At 41.2% G+C, this 23,489-nt stretch overlaps 1 protein-coding gene and 1 pseudogene across 1 annotated transcript in view; one reads left to right on the forward strand and one right to left on the reverse strand.

Moving 5' to 3' along the window:
* LOC147434290 (uncharacterized) overlaps positions 1–23,489 on the reverse strand; it is a 249,312-nt gene that overhangs the window by 48,532 nt on the left and 177,291 nt on the right. The window lies entirely within an intron of this gene.
* The window catches only part of LOC147434291 (uncharacterized), a 35,706-nt pseudogene that overhangs the window by 913 nt on the left and 11,304 nt on the right, over positions 1–23,489 (forward strand).

Raw genomic sequence — 23,489 nt, forward strand, 5'->3', positions numbered from 1 at the left:
CATGGCTGTCTCTCATAAGAGAGGGCAACCCTTTTGGCCTATAAAAGGAGGCCATTTCTACACACATTTCATAGTGTGAAGTTGATGCAACAAGGTGAGTGTGAGGTGGTGAGAGTGAAGCAAGGCGGGAGCTCCATTAAGGGTATAATCCCTTTGTAAACTACTTCTTGTTTTGAAGTACCAAAGCCATTGAGTGGCTGCTTTCTCGTGGACGTAGCCCACATTGGGTGAACCACGAATATCGTGTGTACTCTCTCTCTCTACACTATAATCTCGTGTATATAAATTTGTCTCTCTCCATGAAGTAATCTACTCAATTATCTATTTAGCTACGTCTTATTTCCTAACAGTTTGAAGCTTGTTGGAAGTAGTTAGAGTTTGCTTCTCGGGTCAAAAGAAATCATTCTTTGAAGCTGTGAAAGCTATTAGAGTGCTTGCATCCGAGGATTAGAGAAAAGGTCGAAGATGGTGCAGATACCTATGAATACATGGTCTATCTGGCAAAGATAAAGAGTAGAAAGGTGAAGCAGAAGTTGGGGTTGGGAATGCTAAAGCCAGCAGACTATATGCCTGTTGTTGCTGAGGTAGCGAAGTGCTCTTTGGTCCAGCCAAAGGTGATTCCAGTTGTGCAAAAGGCAAGGCCTGTGGAGGTAAGACCTACTATTGGTTATGTTCCTTGGAGGTTTCCAGTTTGTGATGTGCATGTGCCGAGGGTGGAAGAGCTTGTCAACGAGGGTAAGCTCCATGTCGAGGTGGACCAAGATGCAAAAGTGGTAGTAGATGTGGAGGTTCCAGTACGGATTGAAGAGGTAAAGCATGTGCTTGTTGAAAGTTTGCATGAAAAGGTAGCAGAATGTGATCGAGATGCAGATACCGAGGGTTCAGAAGCTGATGAAGAAAGCTTGCAAAGTGGTGACGATGGTCAAAATTTTGTGGAGCAGCAAGTGGATGCAGATGCTGATACAGAGTCAGTATACGATGTCGATGCCGATGATGATACAAGCTCGATTTGTTGGGAGACAAGCGAGGAGGATAGAGCGAATGAGTCCACATCCTATGACGAGGAGACGGAATCTAATGAACCCAAACTAGTAAAGGTAAAGCTGCCCTCTGATATGTTTGATGATATGGAAATAGCACATGTGCAAGAAGAGCAGGGAACAGAGCAAACAGAGGTAGCTGATGAAAGCCAAGAGGTGCGGTCTAGACCTACGAATGATGAAGTGCAGGTGAAGGTGGTGTGTGGTACCATGCTAATGGCTATGCTGATGAAAGTAGCGGTGGAGTGTGCCATGGTGGTGCAGCAGATGCACCATTTTGCCAAGAGAGATAAAGAGGCCATGTCTATGGACAAAATGGAGTGGATGCGATAGATAACGAGTTTCTCTCTTCCTTAGAGGAGCCTGATGCAGCGGTAGAAGAGGTGGTTGCAGAACAAGTAATTGAAGCTGACCAAGCGGTGGTATTGATTGACCTTGAAGGGCTGGTTGACGAGGAAGGGCTCGATGATGCTGGAATTGAGTGTGTGGCCAAAGAGGAGGTTGTGATGCCAAAGACGGAGGAGATTCCAATGCAACAGACATGTCCAAGGGTGGAGAAAGGAGAATCTCAAGCAGTGGCTTTGCTTCCAGTGCAGGTATGTGAATTATGGTTGATGAAAGAGATGGTAGATACAGCTCTATGGAGGCTAGTTCAGCAGGTGCAGAGTTCTATGCTCAAGGCCTCCACTTTATTTGGTTGGGAGGTAGGGTCAGACATGTGTTGTAGCTTGGTGTGGTAGGTACATGTTTTGTTGATGATGATATGTTTGGTGCGGCTTAGTATGGAGTAGATAGGTTGCAAAGGAATGCATGGAGTGCAGAAGGTAGGCTATGGGAAACCTACACACATGGTGGCCTAGGTTCTTGGGTAAAGGCACTATTGGAGATTGTTACAGATGGTTAAAAGTGAACAGAGCTAGGTGTTTGATCCAGGTGGAAGCTATGTGATTCAGAGGGTGGGGCAACCCACTTGAAGGTTTGGCAATAGAGTGCAATAAAACATTGTACATATGGTTTTTGTTTTCTTATAGTGTGTGCTAGGTTTTGCAGTTTATATTGGAATAAAGCTATTTTGCTATTTTGCAGGGCCATCACACTTTTGATTGTAGCAGTATTTATGGATTGAACTTGATATTGATGATGATCGATTATTGAATAAAGAGTGTGACCAATGCTATACTGATTCATCAGGTTATGACATATACTGCTTATTCCAGTGGTGTGGGACACTAGAATAGGTAGTATATGGATGACGGTGGGCATAAGCTATGTTGTTTGGTTTAAAAAATTTTCCTTTTACTATGTGATATTTTGACAAATAATATTTATCCCTGTTTTTGACAAGTATCGTTTGCAGATTCTTATCTTTGCAACTGAGGACATTTGCTTTCTAACAAAAGAGGTATATTATGGAATTGATATTTTACTATTTATTGCAGCTGACAGCTGGAAAAGGCTTGAGCAATCTAGGCCTATGCAAATGGATATGTATAATATGTACTTTTTATTATTCAAGTGCTCTTTTATGAGCTTTGGCCATTTATGACCGGCGTGCCAGTTTGTACTCCCTTTGACCATTCAAGAAATCTATAAATCAAATATGTGCAAGAGGCAAATGGTTACGCTTGCACGGGGGGAGATTGCACCCAGTGTATACGTTATTCTTTTCTCCTCTCTTCTCTTCGTTCTTGCCGTGCCGACGTAGTACTCCCTTCTAGGAGATGCGTCTACACGTGCTTGTTACTCTCTCTCTCTCTCTCTCTCTCTCTCTCTCTCTCTCTCTCTCTCGCTCTCTCTCTCTTTGTGCTATGTATCGTTCGCTTATGTGCTAGTTGCAGTTGTCCAAGTATGCAAATCTATTGTTTTATGCTGTGAAGTATGTTATTGTTCTATTTTGCACGGCCATCACACTTTTGATTGTAGGAGTATTTATGGAATTGAGCTTGAGATTGATGAGAATTGATTATTGAATAATGAGTGTGACCAATGATATCCTGATTCATCAGGGTATGACATATACTTCTCATTCTAGTGGTGTGGGACACTAGAATAGGTAGTATGTGGATGATGGTAGGCAAAAGCAATGTTGTTTGGTTTAATATATTTTCCTTTTACTGTGTGATATTTTGACAGAGAATACTTATCACTATTTTTGACAAGTATTGTTTGCAGACTCTTATCTTTGTAACAACTGAGGACAATTTCTTTCCAACGAAGAGATATGTTATGGAATTGATAGTTTACTATTTATTGCAGCTAACACGTGGAAAAGGCTTGACCGATCTAGGCCTATGAAAACGGATATGTATATTAATACGTACATTTTATTATTCAAGTGCTCTTTTATGAGCTTTGGCCATTTATGATCGGACTGCCACTTTGTACTCACTTTGACCATTCAAGAAATCTATAAATCAAATACATCAAGAGGGAAATGGTCACTCTTGCATAGGGGGGGGATTGCACGTAGTGTCTGCGTTATTATTTCTCCTCTCCTCTCTTCTTTCTCGTGGTGACGACATAGCACTCCCCTCTAGGAGGTGTGTCTGCATGTGCTCGCTACTCTCTCTTGGTCTTTGTGTCTCTCTATCTCTCTACTCGTGTATCATTCGATTATGTGCTACTTGCAGTTGTCCAAGTATGAAATTATATCGTTTTATGCAGTGCAGTATGTTATTTTGCTATTTTGCAGGGCCATATCTCTTTCAATTGTAGTAGTATTTATGGAATTGAACTTGAGATTGATGACAATTGATTATTGAATAATGAGTGTGACCAATGATATCCTGATTCATCGGGGTGTGACATATACTGCTTAGTCTAGTGGTATGGCCGGACACTAGAATAGGTAGTATGTGTTTGAAGGTAGGCATAAGCAATGTTGTTTGGTTTAATAAATTTTCCTTTTACCATGTGACATGTTGACACATAATACTTAGCACTATTTTTGACAAGTATCATTTGTAGATTTTTATCTTTGCAGCTGAGGACATTTGCTTTCAAACGGAGATGTATATTATGGAATTGATATTTTACTATTTATTGTAGCTGACAGGTGGAAAAGGCTTGACCAATCCAGGCCTATACAAATGGATATGTATATATATACATTTTATTTTTCAAGTTCTATTTTATGAGGTTTGGCCATTTACGACCGGCCTGAAAGTTTGTACTCACTTTGACCATTCAAGAAATCTATAAATCAAATACGTGTAAGAGGGAAATGGTCACTCTTGCATGGGGGGAGATTTCATTTAGTGTTTGCATTATTCTTTTCTCCTCTCCTTTCTTATTTCTGGCCGTGCCAATGTAGCACTCCTCTCTAGGAGGTGCGTCTGCACCTCCCGCTACTCTCTCTCTCTCTCTCTCTCTCTCTGCTTGTGTATCGTTTGATTACTAGTGCTAGTTACACTTTTCTTGGTAAGAAAATCTATCATTTTATACCGTGCAGTATGTTATTTTGCTATTTTGCAGGGCCATCACGCTTTTGATTGTAGCATTTACTCTATCGAAGAACGACTTGTCTCTATTCATCCACCATTCACATATATTTGTGAACTAACATACGATGGGCATTATGGCTTGTATGAAGTGTGGTTAACGTTCTTGTAAACATTGAAAAATCACAACGAGTTCTTCCTCGCTTTATCAAAGATGAGGCTTCAGTGTTGGAGTTTACACATTGCTACTTATGTGGACTTGTGAGACCATTATTGACATTAAAGGCCACACATGCTCTTCTTGACACCTCTCTATTGAAAAAAGAGAACATAAACATAAATGGCTTACACATTTACAACAAATCTTGAAAACATCAATTTCCTTGCAAAAAAACATGGATGAGATTGAGGATGAGGACAATACTCACACTGATGTTATGCTACACCACATCACTACCGTTGAACAAGTAGTTGATTACAATGACAACATTCTACATGTTGCACCATTGGAGAGAAAGAAACCACTTGGCTTATTTGTTGTGATGAGTTTTTTGAAGAGCTTAACTTTCCTACAATCTTCTTTAGAGAGCCCATAAAATATCATCATCACTTGTTAGAAAACTACCAAACAATAGCTAAATGGGAGCTTATGCACAAAGATAGACATTTTTCTCTCAATATTGAAAACTTTTTCTTCAAATTTGTAAAAATCATGGGAAAACTAGATGGAGCAACATTGTGTACTAGGGAGACACAAACATTGAATAACTGCTATCATCATGACTTGGCTATAGAGATTTTGAAGCACTTTGTACTTCACCCAACTATAAAGAAAAATTTAAAAATACTTTTTTTTGGCCACCAACTTTCTTCATTACATTCTCTTCAACCAAAAAAAGGTGGAAATCAATTCTTGATGCATTGCAACAAATAGTCACGCTTGAACGAGAGCACAATGAAAGTGATAACTACTTCCACGTTGCGTCTAATCTACACAGATCCAGTAACAATGTCTCGCTTTTATCTTAACTGCTGCATATCCATGAAAAGACTACTACTCAATTATAGCACTATCTGTGGAAAAATTATCTACTACTTATTTGTCACAGAGTTTAAAAGCCATGGTATCAACATGATCATGGCCTTCTATGGGTTGAAGAGGCTCCTGTATTCAACCATGACATAGATAGCACCATCACTATATTTGTGGATAAACACATAAGAACAAACAACTCTAAACTCCCATTAGAGCTTCAAGAAATACAACGACATCGAGACAGATTTCCCATGCCTTTCACAATCATTTTGATACCCACTTTGAATGATCATGAAAATCAACCTAGCAACAAAAAAAAAATCAAACGGATTAATAACAACTTTGACACCGTTATCTCAGATAAAGATACCCCCTTTGATAAATGGTTACAAAGCTTACAAATATCTTTTGAAGAATACACTTTGGCAATATGTGGCACGCTCTCCAATGAAATACTCTTCTTGAAATGACATGTATGCAAACAATTTCAATGCTACAATGGAAAAAGTATGGGATGCAAACATTGACATTCAATTGGTCTTGAATGCACATGGCACAAAAAGCTACTTCACATCATACATGACAAAAATAGACAATACACTAATCCAAGCAATTAAATCCCAGTTTCACGTATGCGTGGCCAATAATGCAACAACTATTGAGAGACTATGCAAGGTAGGAAACACTATTTAAGCACACCACAAATTAGTTCGCAACAAGCAGTTTATATAGCACTATCATTGCCACTCCATAGTGCAACTCATGACTTCACGTACATAAATACTAACTCTCTTGAAGAACATGCATTAAGTTTAAAAAGAAATTCCTCCTTGCAAAATCTTGAGTCATTCAAGAAAGACATATTCTTTCCAATTATTGTTTTGAAACATAAAAAAAACATCCACCATCTATGTTTGGCTGAATACGCGTCAACAATAAAACAACACATTCTCTCCCCAACCACAATTGATTCAACAAATAATGATCCACAGTAATAACATCAAGTAGATATTCTCAATGAATAAAACACACCACATGCTCTAAAATGCAAATGCATCTACAAAAACTCAACCTCACAATGACAACGGATGACTACTATACGGGCATTGAGAAACTTAACCCCCAACAACGGCACCTACTCAACAATGTAATGCTCAAAAAATGAATTCATCCTTACAAAGCAATACATCTATTCCTCGCAGAAGGAGAAGCAACAAGTAAAACTTTTATCTTATCCACCCTGATCTTCACTTTCCCCTAGTTGCATCTTCACAAACAAGTTTAAGCGCTAAAACATTGGATGCACTTTCCCTTCTCTACAAAGATTTAAAAGTTGTAGTTTTTGATGAGGTGTCTTTTTGCTCTAATGTGTTCTCCATGGCTAACTCACTCTTGCATGCAATCAAACAAATCCATGAAAAACCATTTGGTGGATGGGATGTCATTCTATGTGGATATTATGACAAGCGAGCCCTATAAAGGATACATGGATCTTTGCAAAAAAAACATACACTATTAGAAATTGTGTCTCTTTCATATTGGCATACATTTCCAAAGTGCTATGAACTTGCAATAGCTATGCGAGAAAGCAATCCAATATTCCTAAGCATCCATCTATTTGGAAGTGGTAGAGCGACGCAGGAAATCTCATTCATTGAAATATGGACTAATGGTAGTCCGACACCACACGAAGCACTTAGGAAAGCTTCTGAAAAACTCATGGACTTGCCGTGGGCAACATAGCGATGATGATTTAGAATACCTTAACAAAAACTACTATAGACCCGTTCCAAACAGACATCAAGTTTCTCATCTATTTTACTACAACAAAGACAAGGACACCCACAAACTCCAAGTATTCAACCAAATAGAAAGAGAACCACACACTTTTATCGCCATCGAGAAAAGAAACACCTCATGCAACAAAACAATAAATATTCGAGTAGATCCCAAATTAACTGGAGTGTTGCATGCCAGTCTAAGCCTGAAAGCAGGCATGGTTATCGAGCTCTTGATGCTTTATTTAAGTAGGCCTTTCCTAACCATTTTTTATTATGTATGTGTAATGTATAATATAATTTTATATCAAAACTCCCCAAAAACACCATATGATTGTAGGCATTCGCTTAAACCTACTGTCCACAAATTTCATTTCCCCATTAACTTAGTAGGCCTTCGTGAAGATTCACGAAGGCATGAGGGGGTGCTATCTTTTTTAGTTTCAGTTATATTTTCTCAAACATGTACACAATAGGAGTGTTGCCATCGTAGCACATACAAAATTGATAATCTGAAGCAAGTCAAGGTGTACGATCGAAGAGGGCTATAAGTGTAGCAATTCTAGAAACAAATTGAATGGCGAAGGAGACATGTGAGAAAGAGATGAAGATAGTTGCTCGATGAGTCGAATATTGTTTGTATAAGTAGACCTTAAAAGCAATGCGTATATACAAAGGGTTACATGATGTGTCGTGGTGCAACCAATGCACGTAGAGGGCACATTGTGAGAAAAACCATTTTTCTTGGCCATGTTTTTTACTAGAAAACTAGTGCAACAACCAGGATTTATGGCAAAATCTAATGCACTTTTAGGGATTTATAACTAAAATGCCCAATGTTTTACCTTCAAAATCAAGGTCCAACGGAATTTAAATAGGGAATTTCTATTTTCAACCACAAAATTTACTCTACAAACTGGGATATGTAAGAAGCTGGTTGCCAACCAATTGCAACCCGGTTTCATGTGCATGGGGAGGAGCGGAGTCGCAACCATAGGTAGGACAAAGAATGAGCTCTGAATAAAGTGCATGCCCTCGCAATTTTTGCAGTTTCTAGCCAATCAATTCTCAGAACCAAGTCTTGCAAGCTAAATAAAGCTCATTGCGCTGCACAAAGTCCCTTGCACATGAACTTAGCAGTTGCGAGCTGTGAACAATTTTGCAACTCCACATTCACATGAACTAACTCTTAATAGTCTAAGCAGACCTTTTTTTACCATAAAGGGCGCGAGAATTTTATATTAAGTAGAGAACAAAATTACATTGAACCGATTTACATCCTGATTCCCGACCAATTACTTATTAGATGTGAGCAAGTGCCAAGTAGTACTAAGCAGTGTTCGGGAAAAATGTGTCCACCGCAAAATAGAGAAACATAGTATAAAAACATGCTGCTTTACACTTCCATTCTAAGTGTATCATCAATGAGAGCTAAATAGTTTTGTGGGTTCTTTATTTTATTCAGTGTTATTATGGCGTGGGTAATCACAACAATGGTGGTAGCAATGATGATAATGACATATTGCCATGAATGCCCTACTAATTTGGTGTATCCTTACTGGTCAACATGCATCGGCAAAGTATTATGGCAAAGAGGTGTATGAACTTGGTGGTATTATGGTCAACAACAGTATAACAAGTGGAAACCTAACACCCGAGTGGGATGCAAGCAATTCAACCTATTACATGCGCTTGGCAAAAGAGAGAGCTATATATCTATTCACACACATTAGTCGAGAGTACACATGAGTGAAATTACCATGTTTTCGTTTTGGGGTGTTTTTGACACAACATACATATAAGAGGGAAAAAGGCCCATTATGTTATGTTTCCTTGTTGTTACCTTCGCAAGAAGTTTTGGACAAATTCTCACAATAATTCCCACCTTGTGACTTACCTCAACATCATGAGATTCTAAGAGGGAGGCACTGCATATCTAGCTAGGTACGATTGGGGGCAGGGGACCATCGGCTCGGTGGGGGCGCTGGTGGTATCCTACCCACAATCGTTCCTAGCTAGGTATGCGGTGCCTCTCGAGCAGAAGCTCATGATGTTATGCATCCTATGAAAAACACTGAAACAGTGTGTGTCGATATACGCGTGGAAAGGCTTTTATTTGCCACGTGTATAGCGACGCAAAAAAATTGGGGGAAAAAAGCGAAACCCGTGCGCAGGGGCCATTTTCGCCTGCTCGGGTCTTGGCCGAAACCTGCTGCGTGGGTATTATGTCCATCTCCACCCTCCCTAACCCCTCTCTCTCTCTCTACCTCTACATCGTGTGTGTGTGTAGGAAAGAGAGAGAGAGAGAGAGAGAGAGAGAGAGAGAGAGAGAGAGAGAGAGAGAGAGAGCTAGGGAAGTGGAGCTCCAGGAGTTATGGCAGAAAAATAGGAAAATAAAGAAATAGAAAGAGATAGGAAAATAGGGAAATAGAGAGAGAAAGAGAGATAGCCAGAGCGAGATCGAGATCGAGAGAGAGAGAGAGAGAGAGAGAGAGAGAGAGAGAGAGAGAGAGAGAGAGAGAGAGAGAGAGATAGCGAGATCAAGAGAGAAAGAACGAGAGATAGGGTACGTAGACAGAGAAGAAACTATGGAACTAAAAGAGGCATGATGCATGGTTTTTAGGACCCCTTCTGAAGATGCAATAAAGGCACAGTCAGTTGTTGGGGAGATGAGGATACTCTAGTCCAAGGGATCTCGAAAGAGAAGAAAAATCTACTTCACAAGCACCAAAGAGTAAAAAGTGCCATGGACAGAAGATACGTGGGAACGAGCTCTTATGCATGCCTACAACCTATATCTTATAGAAAAGCCCATTCTAGGTGTGAATTTCTAGTGAAATTTACACGAGGATGTTCGTGTGGACTCACAGCACAGCATACTCCGTTTTCACTTTTTTACCGACAGTAAATATTTTTCACCACAGTAAATATTTTTTACCTACATTAAATATTTTTCACCTACATGGTAAATACAAATCACTTTTTACCTACAGTAACTTTTTTTACCCATGGTAAATATTTTTTACTGCACCATAAGTATTTGGTAGGTAAAGTTCATTGTTACTAGAAGCAGTGATTGGGCATCAACAATGCAGTTACAGGAGGAGAAAAGGGGAAAATCTTATGGTAAAGGTGAGTCAACAGGGATAAAGACTTTTGAGTTGAAAAGAGACATGCTGATTTTTTCAAAGAACACATGTCAAAAGAAGCCATGGTTGAGGATTTTTTGAGAATTTGATATTCAGGAGGACCCAGCAGGTCCCCCCCTAACATGTGCAGAACCTCCAGTTTCAACAGCCACCTACCTGCTCTTAAATGCTGGTCAAGGCCTTATCCCCATGTGTCACAATCAGAAAAATCAGCATTTACCCTCCCCTCTCACATCACTCTAGAGAATATCTTGATGGTGACATATCAGGTGACCTCAATCTGTTGACCACCCTAAGCAAAAAGTAACCCCAATCAGCGGATTTAAGCATGTTTATCCCTAATCCTAAACCCTCTCAGAAACCTATATAAGGAGGCCTTCTCTCACTCAAAACCAACACTTCACCCCCTTCACCAAGCAATGAAGCTATGACGACATTGCTCACAACGAGGAGCTATGGATGGAGCTCTACTCTCTCTCCCTCTCTCTCTCTCCCTCTAGTATGCTACATTACTAGCCCTAAAACCTAAATAAGGAGTCTTCTCTCATGCTCCATGGCCACCATCCTCGCCATCATTCTCTAAGGTATTGATGTGTTGCTAGTAGGATCATACCTACTTGCTGGGTTGATTGTTTTTTTGACAAGGGATTATGCCATCCTTGGCTTGCTTCTCTATATCCTTGTTATGTATGATCAGATGCCGTTGTATTGTTAAGCTGATATCTTGTGTATATATATGCTACATAAGGTCCCTAAGCTTCGTTTCTGTGTGTTTTGCCATATGTTTTGATGCCATCATAATGCCAGAAGTCTCACTTGCCTATGTGCACTATGTGTGAGGTCCCTAAACCTCTTAATTTAGGGTGGTGCCCCCCTTTGTTTTGTTCTTTGCTTGTTTTCATGAGGCGTGGTTTGTGGAGTGTGCACGAGTACAGAGGCCACTCGATTGCACTGCTCTTTTTCCCGCTCTCATTTTGGTGCCCCCACTGAGGAGGGCTACACAGACCTTCAGTCCACAAGCAATGAAGATGTACAATCTACAACATGGACGAATGGCGTGAGGAGTTTGCAAATTGGAGAACAGAAGAGGAGGAGGCTTTAGAGGCCTTAAAAGCTTTCATCGAGGTCTTGTTACCATGTTGCAGTGTCATTGAAATTCAAGAAGTAAGTTCTTCTACATGCCTTGTTCGTGATCGTCGCCAACGAAGGAGAGTAAGAAGAAGAGCTTGATATACCTCTCCTCTCAACCTATGAGTGCTCCAGAAACCTCCAACGCACACGAGCTTGAAATATTCTACATCAACATACACGAAGGTACTGTGACACACATTAACGGAAGAGAAAGCATCACCAGACCTCTGTTTCTTGAGGAGCCGACTAAGAGGAGGAAGATCACCTCTACACCTAAGTGGCCCAAGGCCGCAGCGCGTGCTCAAGCGTAAGGTAACATTTGGGTTAATCTCATTAATAAGGGATTACATGACCACTACAGGCAAGAAAAATGCTAGTGAGCAACCAACTTCAACCTCCAACTTGCAACCACGACTCTCACCCCTAAATCCTCCTGAAGCAAAGAGGTGAAGGCTTGCCTACAAGATTGCCTCCCGTCTGCGAGTGCTCCCAGTGCACTTTGTGAATCCAGACACCACCAATCCCAAGCCAACCTCCTGTCCATGTGAAGATCACTTTGGGTATTGTCCAAAGTGCTTTGGAGACCGGGTGAAAAGCCTCCCTACCCTACCTTTGCTGCTAATTTTCAAGAAGTTATCTCAATCTAAGGAAACTATCTTAGTTGATGATGTGTTGCACATTAATGGTGTCACTTTCATTCGTCATGCTGAGTATGCTAATAGCATCCAATTGTTGCTTGCTAAAAGGCTCAGCATTGTACAAAGTGTTGCCATCACGCCTTACGTCTTCACAGATGCATCAGGAAGAGTCGAAGTGATCCGAGGTGCTGACCTTCTGTGGCTGATCAGGCTCATTGGTCCCAAGGTGGTGCAACTAAGCTAGGCTCTTGTGGCAAAGAATAGCCCTGTTGTTTGGAGCCGAGAGACTTGGGGAAATCTTGCGCTCTCCTCATCCTGTCATTCTACCCTTACTAGACTATTACCATTCCTTTGATGTGTCGATCTTCATCCTATTTTGAGCTAAGTTGTGCTAAAGCTCCAAATTATAATTATCATACTCTATTTTAAAATAAATTGGAGCTGTTTGTGTAATTGTTTACTCTCTCACTTATGGCCTTCCCTAATTTTTATGGTAAGCCTGGGGAGGTTGCTCCAGACTTTTTGGATAATTTGGAAATGGCCTTTCTGGTATCGGGAAGGGATGACGAAGCTACTAAGTTAAGGGCCTTTCCTTTGGTCTTGAGGGAAGGTGCAAAATTATGGTATCAAAATTTGGCACCTGAAGAAAGAAGAGACTGGTAGTCCTTAAAGATGGCCTTCATCGAAGAATTTCGCCGCCATGAGCCTCCAGAGGACATATGGAGACAGCTCTTAGAGCTACGCCAAACATCACCCAATGACTATAGAAGCTATGAAGGAAAGTTTTCCAACCTGTGGGAGAAATGGTGTGCATCACTAGGTGAAGGAGAAAGGGCGCCAGAATGCCTAAAGAAGGACTGTTTCCTGGCAAGTCTTTACCCCATCCTTCGAGAAAAGGTAAAAGGTAAATTCCCAGATACCTTTGATAAAGCTATGACTTATGCAAGGGAGAGGGATAGGAAGTTAAAATTCCAAGCTCAACTACAAGGGGGAATGGAGCCTCCACCGCTAGCTCAACCTACGGCAAGGGTAGTAGCAGGGACAGGAGCAACAAACCAAGAGTCCTCTCAACAAGAATTTCTTCAACAAATCACCAATCAACTAGAGAGCCTGTCCATCAATCTGGTTCAAGGTGTAAGGGCTCCCCAGCCAGGAAATGAACGAAATAGACAAGAAGGACAAAGGCAAGCACGTGAGTACATTTGCTACAACTGTGGAGAGGTAGGTCACGGCATGTATTATTGCCCCCATCCACGACGCTATCAAGGAAATGGTAATCAAAGACGGCCTCCTTGCCAGCAAGTCACTCCTCCTCGAGCTAGGCCACTAAATGGACAAAATGCACACGTGGCTCCACCAATCCAAATATTGAGACCCCCTCCTCCACCACCACAAGCACCAGCAAAGATCCCTCCACTACCATCGGGAGGGGAGAACAGGGCTGTTGCTGTCATAAGTCTTGACAGTGGTAAGGATAAAGGGAAAGAAAAAATGGAGGAAGCTGTTGCCATGCCAATAAAGAGAGTTAGGAGACAAAGAACTGATGAAATGGAAGCTTCAGAGCCGGATAAAGGGAATGAGGGTTCCTCCCAAGTGATAGGAGACAAGAAAAGGAAGAGTAGGTCAAGGAGGCACATAGGAGTAGAAGACTTTCCACTTGGGGTAGGATCCATACCTTACGACCTGGTAGCAGATGTGAGTAAGCAAGGACCAAAGATTTCATGGCAGCAACTCCTCCACCTTTCCCGAAAGATGCGTAGAACCTGGTCTAAGATGGCCAGCACTAGGAGGGCTAAGGCAAAGTCAGTTGGGTCTATTAGTGCAAGAGGCATGAAGGATATCGTGCCAGTCATTGATGCAGAGATTAAGAGTCAGCGAGTCTCCAATGTGTACGTAGATGGTGGAGCCGAGATTTGTGTTATGAAAGAGAAATTAATGCACAGGTTGGGTTTGGAAGTAAACGAGCAAACTTCCTTACAAGCTAAGATGGCAAATAATGTAAGGGTGGCTTGTGTGGGAAAGGTTAATGGAGTGAAGGTTTCAGCTTTTGGTGTGGCAATCTCAATTGATGCTTATGTGATCCCAACTAAGGGGCAGTGCTATCCGCTAATCCTTGGAAGACCTTGGCTTATGGCTATGAAAGCTAGGCAAGATTGGGAGACAGGTTCCCTTGAGTTACGACCAAATCATAAGGTAGGTGGCAAGCAACAAAAAATAGTGTATGACATGAAGCAGGGTAGACAACAAGACCTAGAGATGGAGACTTCTATGGATGAATGGAGCACAAGCAGCTGCTCTTCATCTAAGGATGAGTCATCTGAGGAGGATGCTAGCTCTTTGGAAGTCATGGGTATAATACTGCGAAACCCAGAAGGAGAAGGTGGTCAAGACTCTCTAAACAAGGAAGAAGCCACAAGCTTAGAGGAGATGCTAGCTAAGGACCTACTAGAAGAAGAGAGAGAACCCTATTTGCAAGTACTAAAGAAGCATGCTGGCCTCTTTATAACTGATTACGAGCACATTAAAGGAGTGACGGTAACCCAACACCATATCCAATTAGAGGAAGGTGCCGTCAACCTTGTTGGTGATGAGGTATTTGCACAGGTTGAAGCTCTAGTAGGTTATGTTTCTGAGTATAAAGAGATGGTTGTGGAGACGTTTACAGAGGGTTTGGATACAGGTTTGCTTGGCTATGCAGCAAGTGGAGGCAAATGGCAGGGTCTTGCTATGTTATGTGATGCTATGGATACATGTGTTATTGGAGGTTGCTTTACATATATTTTGGTGTCAATGGCGAGGTTTTTTTGAAGTGGACTATACCATGGAGGGTTCTGTAGCAGATGGTAGGATAGTTGCTTATGATTGAGGTTTCTCAAGTGATGGCAAGTATGCTTATAGTGGACACGAAGGATTATGGATGCAGGGTGACGAAGCTCCGTGCTATAAAGAGCTGGAAGGGTGGCCTGTCTATTGGCCTACAAGTGCAAAGGAAGGCTTGGATATACATGTTTTACAGGTTGATGGCAATGAGAAATGCTTTACTTTTGATCCAGGTGGATTCTACACCATGCGTGGGGGAGCTTTGAGCTTTCCATTTGACCCTGGAGGGTGATGCAGTAGCAGATGCTTTTTTCTCTATCTCTATCCTATCTATATAGCCACTATACTATCATTCTTCTTATACAGTCTATAGCTCTATGTTATATAATTCTCTCTATACAGTCATCTTTTACCTAAATAATACTATGGTTGAGCATGAATGCTCAACGAGGGGTTGGGCAAAAAAAAAAAAAAAAAGAAGGAAAAAAAGAGAAGAAAAAAAGAAAAAAAGAGAATGCTACCAGTGAAAGCGGATATTGACAATGGATGGGGTATGGCTTTCAAGGGTCTAGGAGACCAGTTGTTAGTCATGGATGGATACAATTATTCATTAGAAAGGACTAAACAGGGTGCATCAGCCAAGAAAGCAGTAACATGGAAAATTCAATTGGTACCAGGTGGGTAAGTATTCAAGAGAACCCTATTGTAGCACAACCTACAGCTAGAGGCATCAAATACCTCTAGCTTAAGGGGGACGTCTATATGATGCATGGTTTTTAGGACCCCTTCTGAAGATGCAATAAAGGCACAGCCAGTTGTTGGGGAGATGAGGATACTGTAGTCCAAGGGATCTCGAAAGAGAAGAAAAATCTACTTCACAAGCACCAAAGAGTAAAAAGTGCCATGGACAGAAGATACGTGGGAACGAGCTCTTATGCATGTCTACAACCTATATCTTACAGAATAGCCCATTCTAGGTGTGAATTTCTAATGAAATTTACACGAGGATGTTCGTGTGGACTCACAGCACAGCATACTCTGTTTTCACTTTTTTATCGACAGTAAATATATTTTACCACAGTAAATATTTTTTACCTACAGTAAATATTTTTCACCTACATGGTAAATACAAATCACTTTTTACCTACAGTAACTTTTTTTACCCATGGTAAATATTTTTTACTGCACCATAAGTATTTGGTAGGTAACAGTTCACTGTTACTAGAAGCAGTGATTGGGCATCAACAATGCAGTTACAGGAGGAGAAAAGGGGAAAATCTTATGGTAAAGGTGAGTCAACAGGGATAAAGACTTTTGAGTTGAAAAGAGACATGCTGATTTTTTCAAAGAACACATGTCAAAAGAAGCCATGGTTGAGGATTTTTTGAGAATTTGATATTCAGGAGGACCCAGCAGGTCCCCCCCTGACATGTGCAGAACCTCCAGTTTCAACAGCCACCTACCTGCTCTTAAATGCTGGTCAAGGCCTTATCCCCATGTGTCACAATCAGAAAAATCAGCATTTACCCTCCCCTCTCACATCACTCTAGAGAATATCTTGATGGTGACATATCAGGTGACCTCAATCCGTTGACCACCCTAAGCAAAAAGTAACCCCAATCAACGGATTTAAGCATGTTTATCCCTAATCCTAAACCCTCTCAGAAACCTATATAAGGAGGCCTTCTCTCACTCAAAACCAACACTTCACCCCCTTCACCAAGCAATGAAGCTATGACGACATTGCTCACAACGAGGAGCTATGGATGGAGCTCCACTCTCTCTCCCTCTCTCTCTCTCCCTCTAGTATGCTACATTACTAGTCCTAAAACCTAAATAAGGAGTCTTCTCTCATGCTCCATGGCCACCATCCTCGCCATCATTCTCTAAGGTATTGATGTGTTGCTAGTAGGATCATACCTACTTGCTGGGTTGATTGTTTTTTTGACAAGGGATTATGCCATCCTTGGCTTGCTTCTCTATATCTTTGTTATGTATGATCAGATGCCGTTGTATTGTTAAGCTGATGTCTTGTGTATATATATGCTACATAAGGTCCCTAAGCTTGGTTTCTATGTGTTTTGCCATATGTTTTGATGCCATCATAATGCCAGAAGTCTCACTTGCCTATGTGCACTATGTGTGAGGTCCCTAAACCTCTTAATTTAGGGTGGTGCCCCCCTTTGTTTTGTTCTTTGCTTGTTTGCATGAGGCGTGGTTTGTGGAGTGTGCACAAGTACAGAGGCCACCCGATTGCATTGCTCTTTTTCCCACTCTCAAGGCAAAGGGGTTTTTCCTGCTACATGCATTGCCATGTACACCTGGGAGTGCACGTATGTGTCTACCCATATAGGATTTGACCAATAAAGACGAGATTTTGACCCGGTGGTCCTGATCTCCGTACACCTCTCGACCGAGGTGTACGGAGATTGGGCAAGACTAGAGAATGCGAGGTAGTTTACATTGTGAGGAGTATATATATATATATTAAAACAACATTCATAATCATTGTAGATGGCAACGTCATCAACTAACATGGAGGAAAAGATTGCATGCTCGTGCACGCTCTGCAAGTATCAAATCCTGCGCAAGTGGAGGATATGTAATGAGCATGTACACAAGTACGGAGAGTTTGCTAGAGAAACCGTACAGAATCTGCGATACGACTCCTACGGCTCTTCAGTCAGTGTACGGGTGGTCAGATGCAAGCGTCACTGCTTTGTTTAGGTAGGTAGTTTACAAAAGAGATTTTCCTATTGCAACAGTGATGTGCTCGGAGAGCTTTTTAATTTAATGTGGCTTAAATAGGTTATTGCAGGAGAAACTTCTCCCGGCTGGCAATGAAATGCCCCCCTTCAGGCCAGACGCAAAGCAACTTCTGACCTCATCTAGCTTGGACTACAACAAGATTCATGCATGTCCAAATGATTGCATTCTTTTTTGCAATGAAATCGTAGATTGTCTGTCATGTCCTAAGTGCGGAGCAATGCACTACAAACAAGATGCAGTTGGCGAGACAGTGCCAGCTAAATTGTTGCGGCATTTTCCTATTATTCCTAGGATAAAAAACATGTTTCGTTGTGGTTCCATTGCAAAGTTGATGCGGTGGCATTCTACGAATAGATCCACTGACGCAACATTTAGGGTGCCCGCTGATTCGAAGGCTTGGAGGCACATTGAAGATACATGGCCACATTTTAAGAGTGAAACACGCAATTTGCGTTTGGGCATGGCAATGGATGGACTCAATCCATTTGGCTTGAGAAGGTCATCATGGAGCACTTGGCCTGTGTGCCTTATCAATTACAACCTCCCACCGTGGCTTGCTATCAAGAAGGGTCATTTGATTTTAAGCTTGATTGTACCTGGTAAGTTCAAGGCAAAAAACATGGATGTTTACCTAGCTCCACTAGTTGACGAGCTCTAGGAGTTATGGCATGGGATCGACATAGCAGATGTGGTTGAACGAGTAGGACAACAGCATGCAAGGATCCATGGACTTCTTATGTGGACTATGCATGATTGGCTAGGATACGGAGAAGCTTCTGGTAATGGTTATTGATTTACAAAATTCTCGCTATTCGCATGCCCTTTGCCTTGGCCTGATTCATGCTTTGATATATGCAGGACTAACAACTTCGGGATACAATGCATGTCCAATTTGCGGGCAGTCTTTGGATGTGCGCTATTCTACCTCTCTTCGAAAGACAATTTATCAAGGCCACCACCGTTATCTTCCAGATGGCCATCACTTGCGCGAAGGCTAGCTTGGTCGCGTCGAATGTCGTCCTATGCATTGAGGCGGTCCGGGGCGGGCAACAAGAAGAGCAACCTCTAGACACCCTTCAAGGCTCCCGTGATGCTGAATGGGGCTGGGGCACAACACAACACAAACCAAAACAACAAACCCACAGCCAAATCCCAACTACACAAGGGGCACCACCTAGTTTAAGAGCGAACTAGAACGCAAAAGAGGAGAATCGTTAGAGCAACCCACAAACAAGCAAGTAATTTACACTAACCCTAACACCAATGGAACACTCTCACACACTAAAGCACGAGAGAGAGAGAGAGAGAGAGAGAGAGAGAGAGAGAGAGAGAGAGAGAGAGAGAGAGAGAGAGAGAGAGATAGTGCTCGGGCTGCTTTGAAACGTATCGGCAATGATCAAGCAAACACAACTATATATTTAAGAAAGAGAGAGAAAGGGGGAGGGGATGCTTGTTGCATTAATACCTTCTTACAAATCTGTCATGACAAATCAAAGTGAAATTAGTATTTGTTCAACATAGCTTGCGTAAATTTCACCACAACACATCACAAGAAAAGCCACCCCAATCACTGTCTTAAAGCCAGGGGAGTCCTCTCCACCCTGTCGCCCTCTTACAGTATGACAACACCAGAGACAAGCTATCAAGAACTTAACAAAAAACACCACGACACTTATGCATCATTGTTTTCCATTACTTCACGTTGGAAGGGAGACAAAATATCCAAGCTTAGTCCAAATCCACCCTCCTTGATTCAACAAATGTTGGGCTTACACTAGTAGGAGAAATGATAGATTTCCTACTCTCAATTGAATGATCAATCTCTCTCTTACAATGGCATAGAGTTCCCTTGCTAATCCCCTATTACAACACATGCACATGCATAAGACAATGAGCTTCCACTCAAGAGCTCCTTCTAGAGAGGTTCAGCTTGGCTTCTCAAGCTATAGCATAGTGCTCTTGCTTATGGCTCCCCCTTTTTGTGCTAGCTACACCCTCCTTTTATAGCAATTTTGAAGGCTAGGGTTACTCCTCTAACCATGGTTGGGTTAGATTTTCAGCAATTTATCTAATTTCTTTTGCTTGGAATTATCAAGAAGTTGGTGGGGAAAGAGAGAGGAGAGAAATGGAGGTGATAGGACTTTTCATAGTGGGTTAGTGTTAGTAGAGTTAGTATTAATTTACAAATGGAATTGGATATTTACAATGGGAGTATCCATGTAGGATACAAATAAGGAAGAAAAACTCTTAAGAGGTAAGAAAAGGTGGATTTCTTACAAGGTTGATGCTCCAAGTGTCTTGAGTAGGGCCAATTTTGACGCTTGTTGACGGTCCTCTAGCTTTGACGGTACATTTTTTCTCCACTCTTGACCTTCCTTGAGAGAAAAGGTAATTGAAGCTGAGTAATCAACCACCATGATGCTGTCTTTTAAGAGAAGAGACTGAATTTTGTGGTTTTTTTGAAAGATATGGGTAATTTGGAGGAGGAAAAATGAGACTAGGTGGTCAATTTTGGAATGGAATTGTGTGTGGGAGGTATGAGTTCACCATGGTTTCTCTTATTCTTCAAGGTTGAGGAGAAGGTGAGTAGGGTGCAGAGAGGAGGGGTGAGAGAGGTGGGGATGATGAGTGGAGAAGTGTGTGTGAAAGAGAAAAATGATAAAGTGGAAGAGAGAGTGTGGCTGCATAACATGGGAAAACTGGGGTCCACTAATAAAATCATAGCTCACAGCTCGTAGCTCAAACAAATATGAAAAAATTTAAGGCAAAAGTTCAGCCCACGAGCTACAACGTTTGTTTGTATCACCTTTTCAAATTCAGAGAGCAAGTGAACTTTAAAAATTCAGCAAAACCGACCATTTTTTTCCACTGCACAAGGTCCTTGTGGGGTCCTTCTTTGGATGATTCTTTTGAATACCTCCAAGAGTGAGCCCTCCATAGTGCATGTATGCATGCCACCTACCCTTGACCTTATTTGGTAGGTCTATAATTGAAGATATTGTTGAGATCATGATATAAGTGAATAGTACAACTAAGAAAATCAAATATTGAGGGGTCTAAAAAATATGTACATGTCAAATATAAATAATATAGGTGGAAAAATATAAAGGGGTCAAAATAAATCTCTCTCATTATAAGTCTACCATAAAAAGATGAATATTTTTGGTGGTCTAATTTATGAGAGTAATAGAGAATATATGTAGGAAGGAAAAAATCACAATAGTGAAAAAAATATACACATAAATAGAACTAGTTTTTTTGGATTTTTGTCGAGATGGAGTTACACCAAAAATAAGAGAAGCTTGTATGAAATTATTTTTATATGGAATAAAGAGTATGCAAAATGATAAGAAAAAATATGGTAATGGTGAGTCAATGTACATAGCATAAATAACACACCATAGGTAGAAATATTTAAATAAATACCCTAATAATTATGAAAAATCCTTTTATTTAGGCCCTATATACAATGAAATATTTACACACAAATGGGCCATAATGTACTTATAATTTTTATTTTTTTTATTTTTTTTGGCTCAACTAGCCCAATGACTAGCTAATTGAGGGTTTTTTAAGAAGATATGGGAAAAGTCCCGTGACTCACGCACGCCTATGTACAGTGAAATGGTAGGGATAGCCACAGTGTTTGGGTGATTTTGGTAGGGTGAGGTAACTCACTCTGGCAATTACAAAGAGCCGAAAAACGGCTATCATTAGCCCTCCCCCTGGATGATGGTATATTCATGTACCATCATAGAGCATCTTTTCCAAAGAGAGTGCTTCAGAGTCCTTGACGAGATCTTTATTGTTTGGCCCCTCAGAATTTTGGCTAGAGTTATACTCATGCTTCATGTAACAATACTTACATGAGACAGTGGCCTTTTGACAGATCTTTGGTAGATCCTTTGGTAGAAGGCGACTCAAATAGTGCTTCAAGCGATACCCGTTTACTTTCCTGGAGTGCTCTTTACCATTCAAGTCCATAAGCTGATAGTAACTTGAATTGAAAGCCTTCTTGACTATGTATGGCCCTTGCCATCTTGTTTCAAATTTGGCATCAAAACGATTATCGAGTCGATTGTCATACCTTAGCACAAGATCTCCTTCATTGATGCCTTTGTCAGTCAGTTTCTTGTCAAGCTTCTCCTTTGTCTGTGTGGCTTTCCTCTTATAGCACTCGTATGATGCTTCTCTTTTCCACTCAAGCTCAGCTAAGGTAAGCAGTCGATCCATCCATACCTCTTGATCATCTTGTGCTCCTTTGCCATGAAGTCGCATTGTTGGAATGTTGAGCTCGATAGGCTGCAAAGCCTCTTGACCATAGACCAAGTGAAATGGTGTGAACTCCGTGGCTTCCCTATATGTGGTTCGATATGCCCACAAGGCACCATCCAAGAAGTCATCCCACAACTTTGTCTTGTTTTTCACCATCTTTCTAATGATGCCTGCAATGACACCATTAGCTTTTTCTACCAAACCATTTGATTGGGGATAGTAGGGTGTACTGTGACGATGTAGAATGTGAAGTTCTTCACAGACTTCTGTGAGCAATCCCTTTCTAAACCCTGGACCATTATCAGAAACAATCTCCAAAGGTGTGCCAAATCTACAACAAATGTGAGTGTAGACAAATTTGCTCACTGTCTTCTCATTTACTTTTGCCACACTTTGTGCTTCCACCCACCTAGTCATATAGTCTACAGCCACTAGAATGTAGAGTTTACCATTTTTTGTCCTAGGCAGAGGACCCATAGCATCAATGCCCCACTTTTCAAACGGTCCATTTGCAAGCACGATTTTCCTTGGACCATAAACCAATCTTCTATTCCCATTTACCTGACAATTGTGACAACTTTTACACCAATGTTGGACATCCACATGCAGACTTGGCCAAACATACCCCGCAAGCAAAATCTTCTTCACAGTTAATTCTTGGGCAAAATGACCACCACATGCTTCTTCATGCAAACTTGTCTTCTCATTTACTTTTGCCACACTTTGTGCTTCCACCCACCTAGTCATATAGTCTACAGCCACTAGAATGTAGAGTTTACCATTTTTTGTCCTAGGCAGAGGACCCATAGCATCAATGCCCCACTTTTCAAACGGTCCATTTGCAAGCACGATTTGCCTTGGACCATAAACCAATCTTCTATTCCCATTTACCTGACAATTGTGACAACTTTTACACCAATGTTGGACATCCACATGCAGACTTGGCCAAACATACCCCGCAAGCAAAATCTTCTTCACAGTTAATTCTTGGGCAAAATGACCACCACATGCTTCTTCATGCAAACCTTTTAGAATGGCTGGAATTTCCTCAATAGTTGGTACTCTTCTGCACACTTGATCCCTCCCTCTTTGATAGAGGGAGCCTTCTAGGAAGAGATATGCGCTTGCCTTCTTCATGAGTCTCCTCTTCTGAGCCTTCGTGAAGTCTTGTGGAAACTCGCCCTCCAAAATGTAGCTAATAATGGGAGTCAATGACTCCAATCCCTGGTATCTCGGTTGCTTGACAGTTGCTGCCACCATGATGACCTGCACTTCTTTCTCAACACATGTAACTACTTGCTGTGCAAGTAAATCGGCATCTTCATTCTGTTTCCTAGGAATATGATATAGTTGCACTTCTTCAAATTGATTAAACAATCTACGAATGGCATGAACTTTTGTCCGTAAGCTTTC

The sequence above is a fragment of the Adiantum capillus-veneris genome, chromosome 19 (genome assembly GCF_014529385.1).
Source record: "Adiantum capillus-veneris isolate H3 chromosome 19, ASM1452938v2, whole genome shotgun sequence".
Taxonomy (NCBI): domain Eukaryota; kingdom Viridiplantae; phylum Streptophyta; class Polypodiopsida; order Polypodiales; family Pteridaceae; genus Adiantum; species Adiantum capillus-veneris.